General features: G+C 48.4%; 1 protein-coding gene across 1 annotated transcript in view; it reads left to right on the forward strand.

The window, feature by feature from the left end:
- Positions 1-12,990, forward strand: part of rev3l (REV3 like, DNA directed polymerase zeta catalytic subunit) — a 223,002-nt gene that overhangs the window by 16,690 nt on the left and 193,322 nt on the right. The window lies entirely within an intron of this gene.

Genomic DNA, 12,990 nt, shown 5'->3' on the forward strand with positions numbered 1-12,990 from the left:
GCCAACCTTCTATCCATGTTAGTATCTTCCTTCCCATACCATGGGCTCATTTTGTTTAGCAAAGGCCTTCTAAAAAATTTAGGTCAATCATGATTTTTACTTCCTCAAAGAATTCGGAGTCAGTCGTACAGTGTGAGAACAGGCCAACATCTCAATGGGTGCTAGGTTAGGTAAGGGGGAGGTGCAGCGAGACCTGGGCGTCCTTGTACACCGGTCACTGAAAGTTGGCTTACAGGTACAGCAGGCAGTGAAGAAAGCTAATGGAATGTTGGTATTCATAACAAGAGGATTTCAGTATAGGAGTAAAGACGTTCTTCTGCAGTTGTATAGGGCTCTGGTGAGACAACATCTGGAGTATTGTGTACAGTTTTAGTCTCCTAATTTGAGGAAGGACATCCTTGTGATTGAGGCAGTGCAATGTAGGTTCACGAGATTGATTCCTGGGATGCAGGGACTGTCATATGAGGAAAGATTGGAAAGACTGGGCTTGTATTCACTGGAGTTTAGAAGGATGAGGAGGGATTCTTATAGAAACATATAAAATTACAGGTGCACAACCTTTTATCCGAAAGCCTTGGGACCAGACACTTGTCGGATTTCGGACATTTTCGGATTTCAGAATGGAAGATTTTTAGCGTAGATTAGGTAGGTAGCGCGGGCGGCTTGAAAAGTCTGGAGCAGCTGCCTCCTCCCCGGAGACCGGGAGAATCATTGCATAAATGTTAGTCAGTTAGTTTGGAGGGATTTTATGTGGTGGTGGTGGTGTAGGGGTGAAGGGGGAAACTTTAATTCTTAGTCCCCTACCTACCTGGTCGGCGACTCCCAACCTCGCGGAGCTGGGGGCTCCGTCCGGCCGCGAGCGGTGCCGGTTGTAGCTCCGACCCCGGCAACTCTACCCCTGGCTGCGAGGCGCTCCAAATCCAGCGCGGCCCGCGGCCGGACGTGGCAGCGTTGGGATACCAGCGGGGAGCGGGCAATGCCTTACCGGGTCGCCGTGCGGCAAGCTCCGGAGCGCTGTGACCGCCTTCTTCCAACATTCGCGGAGCGTCGCTGGATTTGGAGCCGCGGAGCTGGGGGCTCCGTCCGGCCGCGGGCGGCGCCGGTTGGAGCTCCGACCCCGGCAACTCTACCCCGGACTGCGCGGCTCCAAATCCAGCGACGCTCCGCGAATGTTGGGTCGGCGGCCACAGCGCTCCGGAGCTTGCCGCACGGCGACCCGGTAAGGCATTGACCGCACCCAGCGCTGCGACGCCGCCGACTCCCGACATTCACGGAGCTGGGGTGTCCGGCCGCGGGCCGCGCTGGATTTGGAGCGCCTCGCAGCCAGGGGTAGAGTTGCCGGGGTCGGAGCTACAACTGGCGCCGCCCGCTGCCCCACCGGCCACAGCGCTGCAGAGCTTACTGCACAGCGACCCGGTAAGGCATTGACCGCTCCCCGCCTCTCCGACCAGGTAGGGGACTAAGAATTAAAGTTTACCCCTTCACCCCCCTTCACATAAAAGCCCTCCAAACTAACTGACTAACATTTAAGCAATGATTTACAGATGTTTAAGCGTCTTCCGGTCTCCAGGGAGGAGGCAGCCGCTACAGTAGTACAGACCTGGGTTGACCGTGGGTCGTTTTGGGTCAGGTTTGGCGCCAAACGCGAGCTTTGGTGCGCAGACGACATCTGGAAAAAATGGCCGGTTTTCGGAGCTTTTCGGTTTCTGGAACACCGGATAAAAGGTTGTGCACCTGTATAAAAGGACTGGACAAGCTAGATGCAGGAAAAATGTTCCCAATGTTGGGTGAGTCCAGAACCAGGGGCCACAGTCTTAGAATAAAGGGGAGGTAATTTAAGACTGAGGTGAGAAAACTTTTTCACCCAGAGTGTTGTGAATTTATGGAATTTCCTGCCACAGACGACAGTTGAGGCCAAATCACTGGATGGATTTAAGAGAGAGTTAGATAGAGCTCGAGGGGCTAGTGGAGTCAAGAGATATGGGGAGAAGTCAGGCACGGGTTATTGATAGGGGACGATCAGCCATGATCACAATGAATGGTGGTGCTGGCTCGAAGGGCCGAATGGCCTCCTCCTGCACCCATTTTCTATGTTTCTATGTAACATGCCCCATCTACACCAGTCCCACCTGACTGCATTTGGCCCATATCTCTCTAAACCTGTCCTATCCTTGTACCTATCTAAATGTTTCTTAAACATTGTGATAGTACCTGCCTCAACCACCTCCTCCGGCAGCTCATTCCATACACTTGCCACCCTTGGTGTTTTTAAAAATAAAGTCACCCCTCAGGCTCCTATTAAATCTTTCCCCTCTCATCTTAAACATATGTCCTCCAGTTCTCGATTTCCCCTGTTCTCCATTTCCCCTGCACTCTGTGTAAAAAAAACTCTTTACCTTATGTATTCCTCAGTTTTTTGTACACCTCTTTATGATCACCCCTTCCCCCCCCCCTTGCCTGCGCTAGCGTGCTCAACCTCTCCTGGTTGCTCAGGCCCTCATAAATGTTTTCTGTACCCTTTCCTGCTTGCCAACATGCTTGCACGTGAATAGTCGAAGAGCTGGCCTAGACATGGTGGAATGTCCGAAGGAAATACCATTTCCCTTTCCAGTTAGTTTGATTTTAGCTCCTGATGGGTACCCGAAAAAGGGACCACATCATCCCAATTCTGGCCTCTCTCCACTGGCTCCCTGTGCGGTTCCGAATAAATTAAAAAAGATCCTCCTCTATGTTTACAAAGCCCGTAACGGGCTTGCCCCCACCTACATCAAAAGTCTGCTTACCCACCACACCACCTCCAGGTCCCTTAGATCGGCTGACTTGGGGTCTAGGCATAAGCTCAGGGGCGACCGCACCTTTGCGGTTGCAGCTCCTAGACTGTGGAACAGCATCCCTCTTCCCATCAGAACTGCCCCCTCCATCGACTCTTAATTCGAGACTTAAAACTCATCTTTACTCTCAAGCCTTTTTGACGTCCTCTGAGGCAGGGCTATATGTGTGTGTATTTATGTATGTACTTAATCTATGAACCAATGTTTAAAGTTAGTACCTCCACCAATGTAAAGCACTTTGGCCAACGAGAGTTGTTTTTTAATTATGCTATAGAAATAAAATTGACTTGACTTGACTAGCAGCTTTGATTGAGTTGTACAGCATAGAAGCAGATTTTTTGGTCGACCGCATCCATGCTAAACTTTTTGGCCATATACACTAATCCCATTTGCCCACATTAGGACTATCCCTTTATGCTTTGTGTAGGAAGAAACTGCAGATGCTGTTTACACTGAAGATCGACACTAAATTCTGGAGTAGAGTCTCGACCTGAAACGTCACCCGTTCCTTCTCTCCAGCGATGCTGCCTGTCCCGCTGAGTTACTCCAGCATTTTGTGTCCATCTTCCCTCTATGCCTTGCCTGTTTCAGCTTCTGTCTAAATGATTTGTTGTATCTGATTTCACCATCTCTGGCAGTCATTCCAGATGCCAATCTTTGTTTTGAAACAAAATTCCCTTCAATCCTCCTTGAACCGTCTAGTTATGTCCTCTAGGTTTTGATACCCATACCATGCTGAAAGCTTTTGACTATTAAGATGGAAATCTAGTGAGAATAGGTTGTGCTGTGTGCTTGAGTACAAAGAATCTGGGCTGCATGAGTACATTTGACTTATCAAAACAATGTGTTATTTAAAGCTTGTTCATAACCAAAATCTAAGATCTAGGCACTGCTGGTGAATGAAGCATGTTTATTGTGGAATGGGGTGGATTAAAGGGAGAAAAGATGAAAAATGTTGCCTAACCCACTGAGTTCCTCCAGCACTTTGTGTTATTGACGTTCCAGCATCTGCAGTTTCTTGCTTCGCCAAGTTTGCTTATGTCTTTATTTTGATGGGTTTGACAATGTCACGCTTGCCATTATTATTAAATGATGCATTCTCTAAGTTCCAAGGAACTGCAGGTGCTGGTGTACAAAAAAAAAGCACAGTGCTGGAGTAACTGGGTGGCATGGTGACGCAGTAGTAGAGTTGCTGCCTTGCAGCGTTAGAGACCTGGGTTCGATCCGGACTGCGGTTGCTTGTCTATACAGAGTTTATACGTGCTCCCCATGATCTGCGTGGGTTTTTTCCCCGGTTTCCTTCCACACTCCAAAAACATACAGATTTGTAGGTTCATTGGCTTGATATAATAGTAAATTGTCCCTAGTGTGTAGGATAGCATTAGTGTGTGGGGATCAGTGGGCCAAAGGGCCTGTTTCCGCACTGTATCTCTAATTGAGACTATGGGTCAAGCAGCAACTGTGGAATCCATAGATGGGTGTCGTTTTGGTCGGGACCTTTTTTAAGGAGGTTACTAATTGTAAGAAGTGGAGAGGGGGCAAGGCGAGGCAGAGCCTGGTAAGTAATGGGTGGATACAGGTGAGTGAGGTTTTTGATAAGCAGATGGTTGGCCAAAGGCCAGAGATGAAAAGCAGAAGTTGTGAGGCAAAAGGCTAGGCATGGTTCGAAATGTATTCAACATGATGCCTTTCCACTTCAATCTGAGCCTCCTGAAGTAATGACCAAGCACACCATTGTCTTTTGATAATTTGCAACAAAAGCCAATGTTACCTTTTTTGGCTGAGGCCACGCGCCAACTATCGGACACCTCCTCCTACTTGCCCCTGGACCATGACCCCACTGACGAGCACCAGGCCACCATCTCCAGCACCATCACCAACTTCATCCACTCCAATGCCCTACCCGACCGAGCCTCCAACCTCATCGTTCCCCAGCCCCGCACAGCCCGATTTTACCTTCTCCCTAAAATCCACAAACCTGATTGTCCCGGAAGACCCATTGTCTCCGCCTGTTCGTGCCCCACCGAACTCATTTCCAAATACCTTGACTCCATCCTATCACCCTTGGTTAAATCCCTCCCTACCTATGTTCAAGACACCTCAGACACTCTCCGTCGTCTCCGCGCATTCAATTCTCTAGGCCCTCACCCCCTCATCTTCACCATGGACGTCCAATCACTATACACCTCCATCCCCCACCACGATGGTCTCACAGCCCTCCGGTTCTTCCTCGACCAGAGAAGCAAACCATACCCAGCCACTGACACTCTCCTCCGCCTAGCGGAGCTGGTCCTTACCCTCAATAACTTCACGTTCGACTCCTTCCACTTCCTCCAAATACAAGGCGTAGCTATGGGCACACGCATGGGCCCCAGCTATGCCTGCCTATTTGTAGGTTACGTCGAGCAATCCTTGTTCAATACATACCAGGGCCCCATCCCCGACCTCTACCTCCGCTACATCGACGACTGCTTTGGTGCCACCTCCTGCACCCGCACACAACTGACTGACTTCATCCACTTCACCACTAACTTCCATCCGGCACTCAAATACACCTGGACCATTTCCCACACTTCCCTACTATTCCTTGACCTCACTATCTCCATGCAGGTGATAGACTTCTAACCGACATACACTATAAACCCACTGACTCCCATGGCTATCTGGACTACACTTCTTCCCACCCTGCTTCCTGTAAGGACTCCATCCCCTACTCCTAATTCCTCCGTCTTCGCCGCATCTGCTCCACGGATGAGGCGTTCCACACCAGGACATCTGAAATGTCCTCACTATTCAGGGAACGGGGGTTCCCCTCCTCCACCATAAATGAGGCTCGCACCAGGGTCTCTTCCATACCCCGCAACACTGCTCTCTCTCCCCATCCCCGCACTCGCAACAAGGGCCGAGTCCCCCTAGTCCTCACCTTTCACCCCACCAGCCGTCACATACAAAAAGTAATCCTCCGTCTGTTTCGCCACGTCCAACGTGATCCCACTACTCGCCACATCTTCCCATCTCCCCCCATATCTGCCTTCCGCAAAGACCGCTCCCTCCATAACTCCCTTGTCAATTCTTCCCTTCCCTCTCGGTCCACCCCCTCCCCGGGCACTTTCCCTTGCAACCGCAAGAGATGCAACACTTGTCCCTTTACCTCCCCCCTCGACTCCGTTCAAGGACCCAAGCAATCGTTCCAGGTGCGACAGAGGTTTACCTGCATCTCTTCCAACCTCATCTATTGCGTCCGCTGCTCTAGATGTCAGCAGATCTATATCGGTGAGACCAAGCGGAGGTTGGGCGATCGTTTCGCCAAACACCTCCGCTCGGTCCGCAATAACCAAGCTGACCTCCCGGTGGCTCAGCACTTCAACTCCCCCTCCCACTCCGCCTCCGACCTCTCTGTCCTGGGTCTCCTCCATGGCCACAGCGAGCAGCACCGGAAATTGGAGGAACAGCACCTCATATTCCGTTTGGGGAGTCTGCACCCCGGGGGCATGAACATCGAATTCTCCCAATTTTGTTAGTCCTTGCTGTCTCCTCCCCTTCCTCAGCCCCCCTGCTGTCTCCTCCCATCCCCCAGCCTTCTGGCTACTCCTCCTTTTCCCTTTCTTGTCCCCACCCACCCCCCCCCCCGATCAGTCTGAAGAAGGGTTTCGGCCCGAAACGTTGCCTATTTCCTTCGCTCCATAGATGCTGCTGCACCCGCTGAGTTTCTCCAGCTTTTTTTTGTGTAACCTTACCTTTTTTGAGATGTGTATCCTATTGGATTATTTTCAAAACAATCTGACCTAACTGTTCTTGTCCAAAAGTGAATGTCATGCTTAAGTTACTATAAAATACCAATGTTTAAGAAAGAATTGCAGATGCTGGAAAAATCGAAGGTAGACAAAATGCTGGATAAACTCAGCGGGTGAGGCAGCATCTATGGAGTGAAGGAATAGGTGACGTTTTGGGTCGAGATCCTTCTTCAGACTGATGTGGGGGTAAGGGGGGGCGGGAAGAAGAAAGGAATAGGTGGAGACAGTGGGCTGTGGGAGAGCTGGGAAGGGGAGAAGGAGGGAGAAAGCAAGGACTACCTGACATTGGAGAAGTCAATGTTTATTCTGCTGGGGTGCAAACTGCCCAAGCGAAATACGAGGTGTTGCTCCTCCAATTTGCGGTGAGACTCACTATGGCCATGGAGCAGGCCCAGGACAGAAAAAGGCCAGATATGGAATGGGAGGGGGAGTTGAAGTGCTGAGCCACCGGGAGATCGGGTTCGTTAATGCGGACCGAGCGGAGGTAAAATAACATAACATAACAATGAGTTATTTAGAGTGGCACACTGTGAGCCCATTTAGTTTGGCCTGGGTTGGGATGTTAGCTTTTGATTTGGTTACAATGGAATCTGAGGACCTGGACTAGAAGACCAATAAGACGGCGTTGGAGCCACACAACGGCATTGGCTCCAAGTGTTTGGATATCCATGCTACTAAAGTGTGACTAAACTAAATGGGGAATCTACTAGGTTAGTCTACTAGCTACATCTTGGTAGCGAGTCCTAACGTTGTAGTTCAAATCAAAGTTGGGAAAGATGCAAGGTGCTGGAGTAACTAATCGGGTCAGGCGGCGTCTCGACGTGGATTGGTAGCAGCAGCCTCCTTTACCATCAATTATTTTCTCCCCGTTAAATACACAGATCTGGAGGAGCCATGGGGTCAGGGAATGTGTGGAGGGAGTGTACGGTCGACATTTTGGGGGTGGGACCTCTCTTCATGCTGAAGAAGGGTCCCATCTGAAATTCCCTCCACAGATGCTCCCTGACCTTCTGAGTTTCTCCATCACTCTGTTTTGCTCAGGATTCCAGCATCTGCAGTTCCAGGTATCTGTTTGATTCTTTGAGTGTCCTTGTAACTTTGTAATTTAGAAAACATTCTGATCCACCTTATTTTGGTCTTCAGTGGAAACTTTGTAGTTTTTTACCAATGCTAACATCCACCCTCTCACTCTTGTTCAACATTCTGGGATGCCCCACTCCCCATCACTATAAACACTTGCAACAGGTTGTGAAATGTTATTTCAGCTGTCTGGTTAACACCTCAAAGGTAAACATGAAGCACAATGTATTTTCTGGCAGCAATTAATTCAGAGTGTAGAAACAAAACCTGCAGAAACTGGTTAATACGTAAAAGGACACTGTGCCAGACTAACTCAGCTGGTCAGGCAGCATCCCTGGAGAATATTACCTTTTTTTGTCTGAAGAAGGGTCTCTAACCAAAATGTCACCTATCCATATTTTCCAGAGACGCTGCCTGACCTGCAGAGTTACTCCAGCACTTTGTGCCCTTTTTAAGCAGGAAAATCCTTGCCACCATTTTTTTTAAGTACACAGCCCCTTCCCCCAAAGAATCAAAGTGGGGAAAAATGCCAGAACGAGAGAATGTGAAAAGATAATTTAAATAGGTGTCCAAAAGTACGTCACTGGAAAATTTAGGAAAATTATTATTAGTCTTTTTTTTTTGTGTGTCTATTTGTCTATTTTAATTCGAGTCAAGAATGGTTTAATGTCATAGGCACTGAAACAATGCAAGTAAAAAAAATCATTGTTTAGAGTGCATGTTTTGCTGAGTGCTGCTATTGCCTAGGTCCTGCTGTAAGTGGGAATGATCCTGCCTGTTTGGAGAGCAGGTGAGTGGCTAGGAATCCTGGTGTGCATCTTTATTCCCCAAACCCCGTCTCATTGTTTGTAAGCCTCGGGCCAGGAGTGTGATGGAATGCTCCATTTGCTGGGTTGAGTGAAGACCCCAGTACATAGATGGGTACAGCACAGGAACTGGCCCTTTGGCCCACAATGTTGAAAAAGCTACTTATTTAACTACTAAACCCCTTCTTAATACACCACCCTGTTTGTAGACCTCAAAAAACTTTACTTAACATTGGAAGGGAGGGAGAACTCCAGTCAAGTGACCAACACCTCTGTCCTCAGCCACCTTCCCTTAACAACAGGATTGTAAATAGGAATGTCCCCTTAGCCATTTTGTCATGGTGGGTTGAAAAGGTTTGAAGCATCCCATCAAACCTTTTTTTTTTACATGGTACAAGATATACTGAAAACATTGGCCATTTACCTTATCTCCAAACAGACCCTACTTCGCTGCTTCCCTGTTTGGGCCCAACATAATTTGTCAAAGATGTGTGCTGAACATTGGCGATGCCAAGGTCATCTGCCTCACTACTTATTTATTATCCACCACCCCGCAACACCATGCATGTTCATGTGCCCACCTAAAAGCCTCTTAAACCCCTCTTATATCTCCCACCAACGACACTGACAATGCTTTCCAGGCACCCATCACTCTCTGTACAAAAAAAAAAAGTCCCACACATCTTTTAATCTTCCCCCTCTGACCTTAAAGCTCTGCCATCTAGTCTTTGACATTTTCCTGCGAAAGAGATTCTGGCCATCTAGCCCATCTATGGCTCTTATAATTTAACACAAGTCTATGTTTCTAATATATTTCTATTGCCTCTCCTCAACATCTGGCACTCCAGAATGCTTATTCCAAGTCTATTCAACCTCTCCTTATAGGTAATATCTTCCAATCCAAGCAACATTTTGGTGCACCCTCTCTAAAGCCTCCACATCCTTCCTGCAATGAAATGGCCAGAACTACAAGCGTAACTCAAATGCAGGCTTGCTCAGATTCAATTCAATTCAATTTTTAATTCAATTTTAATGTCATTGCACAGGTACAAGTATGGGTACAACGAGATTAAATTCCATCTGCTTTTTCTGTAACTACTATATCCTTTGACAGCCGCCTTCACTGTCTATAACATCACCAATTTTAGTGTTGTATGCAAACTTACTAACTAACTAATCCTCATTTAAGTCATTAATATACATCACAAACACAAGACCCCAGCACAGACCCCCTGTGAAATTTGCTGGTCAGAAACCTCCAGCCAGAATAATACCCATCCTCCACTACCCTGTCTCCTGTGGATAGACCAATTCTAAATCCAACTGCAAAGTCCTGTGGATCTAAACATCTTAATGAAGCTTCCACAACAGTAAAACAAAACCCAACTCAACATCATACCTTAACGGTGGGCATAGTAGCTGCTTGATAGGCGCCGATCCATTTATTCACTCCACCAGTAATGAATAGTAGCTGTATTTTGTACCATCTATAGCAGGGGTTGGCAACCTACGGCCCCCGGGCCGAATGCGGCCCGTAACCCGAAATCATCCGACCCGCAGGCGGACTTTTTTCCCCCCGTAATCATCCAGCCCGCCGAGCGCCCCGAGCAGTGGCCGGGCTCTGGCTGTATCGCATCCTGCGCAAAGCTGCCGGCACGGCCACGCACCTTCTGTGAACACTTTTAAGAAAGAACTACAGATGCTGGAAAAATCGAAGGTAGACTAAAATGCTGGAGAAACTCAGCGGGTGAGACATGCAAGGATTGCCTCGCCCGCTGAGTTTCTCCAGCATTTTTGTCTACCTTCTGTGAACAGGTGATTTGATGCCTGCCATCCGGGGCAGGATGGGTGCGGGATCCATGTGTACACATGATAGATTTGGCCCGCCATCCGCTCACAGACATGCGTCCTGGCCCCTATGCAGAACAAGGTTGCCCACCCCTGATCTATAGAATGCATTGCATACAAAACTAAGATTCCTTAGACAGTGCCTTCCAAACCCATGATCTGAATCAGCTAGGACATCAAAAGCATAGGAATCACCACTGCTTGGAAGTTGAGTTTAGTTTATTGTCATGTGTACCAAGTTATAGTGAAAATATTTTTGTTGCTTGCTAATCAGTCAGCAGAAAGACTATATAATTGTGCACTCCACATTGTACAGTTATGTGATAAAGCAAATAATATTTAGTGCAAGATAAACTCCAGTAAAGTCTGATTTAAAGACAGTCTGAGGGGCTTCAATGTGGAAACAAGTAGCTCGGGACCACTGTTGGTAGGTAGGATGGTTCAGTAGCCTGATAACATCTCGGGGGGGGGGGGGGGGGGAACTGACCCGGAATCTGGACGTTTGCTTTTTAACACTTCTCTACCTCTTGAGCGATGAGAAGTGGTGACCAAGGTTAGACCCTCTCCTTGATTATAAAGTTGGCTTGCCAAGGCAGCGTGAAGTGTATTTGTTTTCCAAACCACACAACATTCTGACTTGGAAATATAGAATAGAATAGTTTCTTTATTGTCATTGTAACATGAACCATGTACAACGAAATTAAAAAATGTCAGCCAGTCAGTGCACCATTCAAACATTTCTAAAAGCTAACGATGCATACAAGATAAAATATTAAAAGATAAACAACTAAAATAAATATCACGAAAATAGCACGCATAAACACCCAATCCTCCATCCTTCTGTCGATTTCACAGTGTACCACAGTCCCTTAGTATGTCTGGCCCCTCTTTTACTTGGCGGCTACATTTAGTGCTTTTATAGCAGTGGGATAAAAACTGTTTTTTTAGTCTGTTCGTCCTTGTCCTTGTAGATCTGTACCGTCTGCCTGACGGCAACAGTTCAAACAGGGAGTGTCCGGGGTGGGAAATGTCCTTTATGATACTCTGGGATTTTTTGGTGCAGCGGGAACTGTGTAAGTCCTCCAAGGTAAGGAGAGGGCAGCCGACAATCCTCTGGGCGTTGTCAATGGCCCTCTGGAGCGCTTTCCTCTGAGCCGCTGTGCAGCTGGTGTACCACACGCATACACAGTATGTTAGTATGCTCTCAATGGAGCACCGATAAAAGGACAGCAGCAGCCTCTGAGTGATGTTATTCTTCCTGAGCACCCTCAGGAAGTGCAGTCTCTGCTGGACCTTTTTCAGCAGCGCGGTGGTGTTCACGCTCCACGTCAGGTCCTCCTCAATATGGATTCCCAGGAAGCGGAAATCCGCCACCCTCTCCACACAGTCCCCTCTGATAGTCAATGGTACCATGTCCGTTTTATTCTTCCTAAAGTCTATTATTAATTCCTTTGTCTTTAAGGTGTTGAGGAGCAGGTTATTTTCTTCACACCACACTATCAGCTGCTCCGCCTCATCCCGGTAGGCATACTCGTCCCCCCCGGAGATGAGTCCCACCACCGTAGTGTCATCCGCAAATTTGACAATGGTGTTGCTGTGGTGGGCGGGGGGTGCAGTCATGTGTGTAGATGGTGTAGAGCAGGGGGCTCAGTACGCAGCCCTGTGGAGAGCCGGTACTGAGGCTGAGGGCCGTGGATGTATGATGGCCCACTCTGACTCTCTGGCTGCGACCCGACAGGAAGCTATTTATCCACATGCAGGTGGAGTGTGGAAGTCCCAAGTCCCCCAGTTTGTCCACCAGTTTGTGGGGAAGGATGGTATTAAAAGCAGAGCTGTAGTCCACAAAGAGCATCCGCACGTAGCTCCCCCGCTGCTCCAGGTGAGACAGTGCAGCATGGAGAGCTGTGGCTACAGCGTCCTCTGTAGATCTATTTGCTCTGTACGCAAACTGGTGGGGGTCAAAGCTTCGGGGCAGGAGTGATGTGATATGACCCTGGACCAGTTTTTCAAAACACTTCATCACCACTGGTGTGAGTGCGACTGGCCGGTAGTCGTTGAGGCTGGAGATGTCGGTTTTTTTGGGCAAATTGCCTGCCATTCCTTCACTATCGCAGGGTCAAAATCCTGGAACTCCATAGCAGCTCGTGTTTATACCCACATCCTGTAGACTACAGAAGTTTGCGATTCCCACTACTTGTTAAGGACAATCGGGGGTGGGCAATTAAATACTGGCCCAGCCTGTGAAGCTCTCAACCCTTGAATGAAAAGGGAGCAGTAGCAGAATGCTCCTGGTGTGGTCCTCTTGTGTAACAGAAATATTGTTGATCTGGATCGAGTCCGGGGTGGGGCGAGGAGATGCAGATGTGATGGTAATTTGCCTCCCTGGTGCCAGGGTCTGGGATGTGTCTGAACGTGTCCAAGATATCCTGAAATGGGAGGGAGAGGAGCCTGAGGTTGTGGTACATATAGGTACCAACGACATAGGTAGAAAAAGAGAAGAGGTCCTGAAAGGAGAATTTAGGGAGTTAGGAGGGGAGTTAAAGAGAAAGACCGCAAAGGTAACAATCTCGGGATTACTGCCTGTGCCATGCGACAGTGAGAGTAGGAATGGAGCGAGGTGGAGGATAAATG

This window comes from Leucoraja erinacea, unplaced genomic scaffold, assembly GCF_028641065.1.
Source record: "Leucoraja erinacea ecotype New England unplaced genomic scaffold, Leri_hhj_1 Leri_87S, whole genome shotgun sequence".
Classification (NCBI taxonomy): domain Eukaryota; kingdom Metazoa; phylum Chordata; class Chondrichthyes; order Rajiformes; family Rajidae; genus Leucoraja; species Leucoraja erinaceus.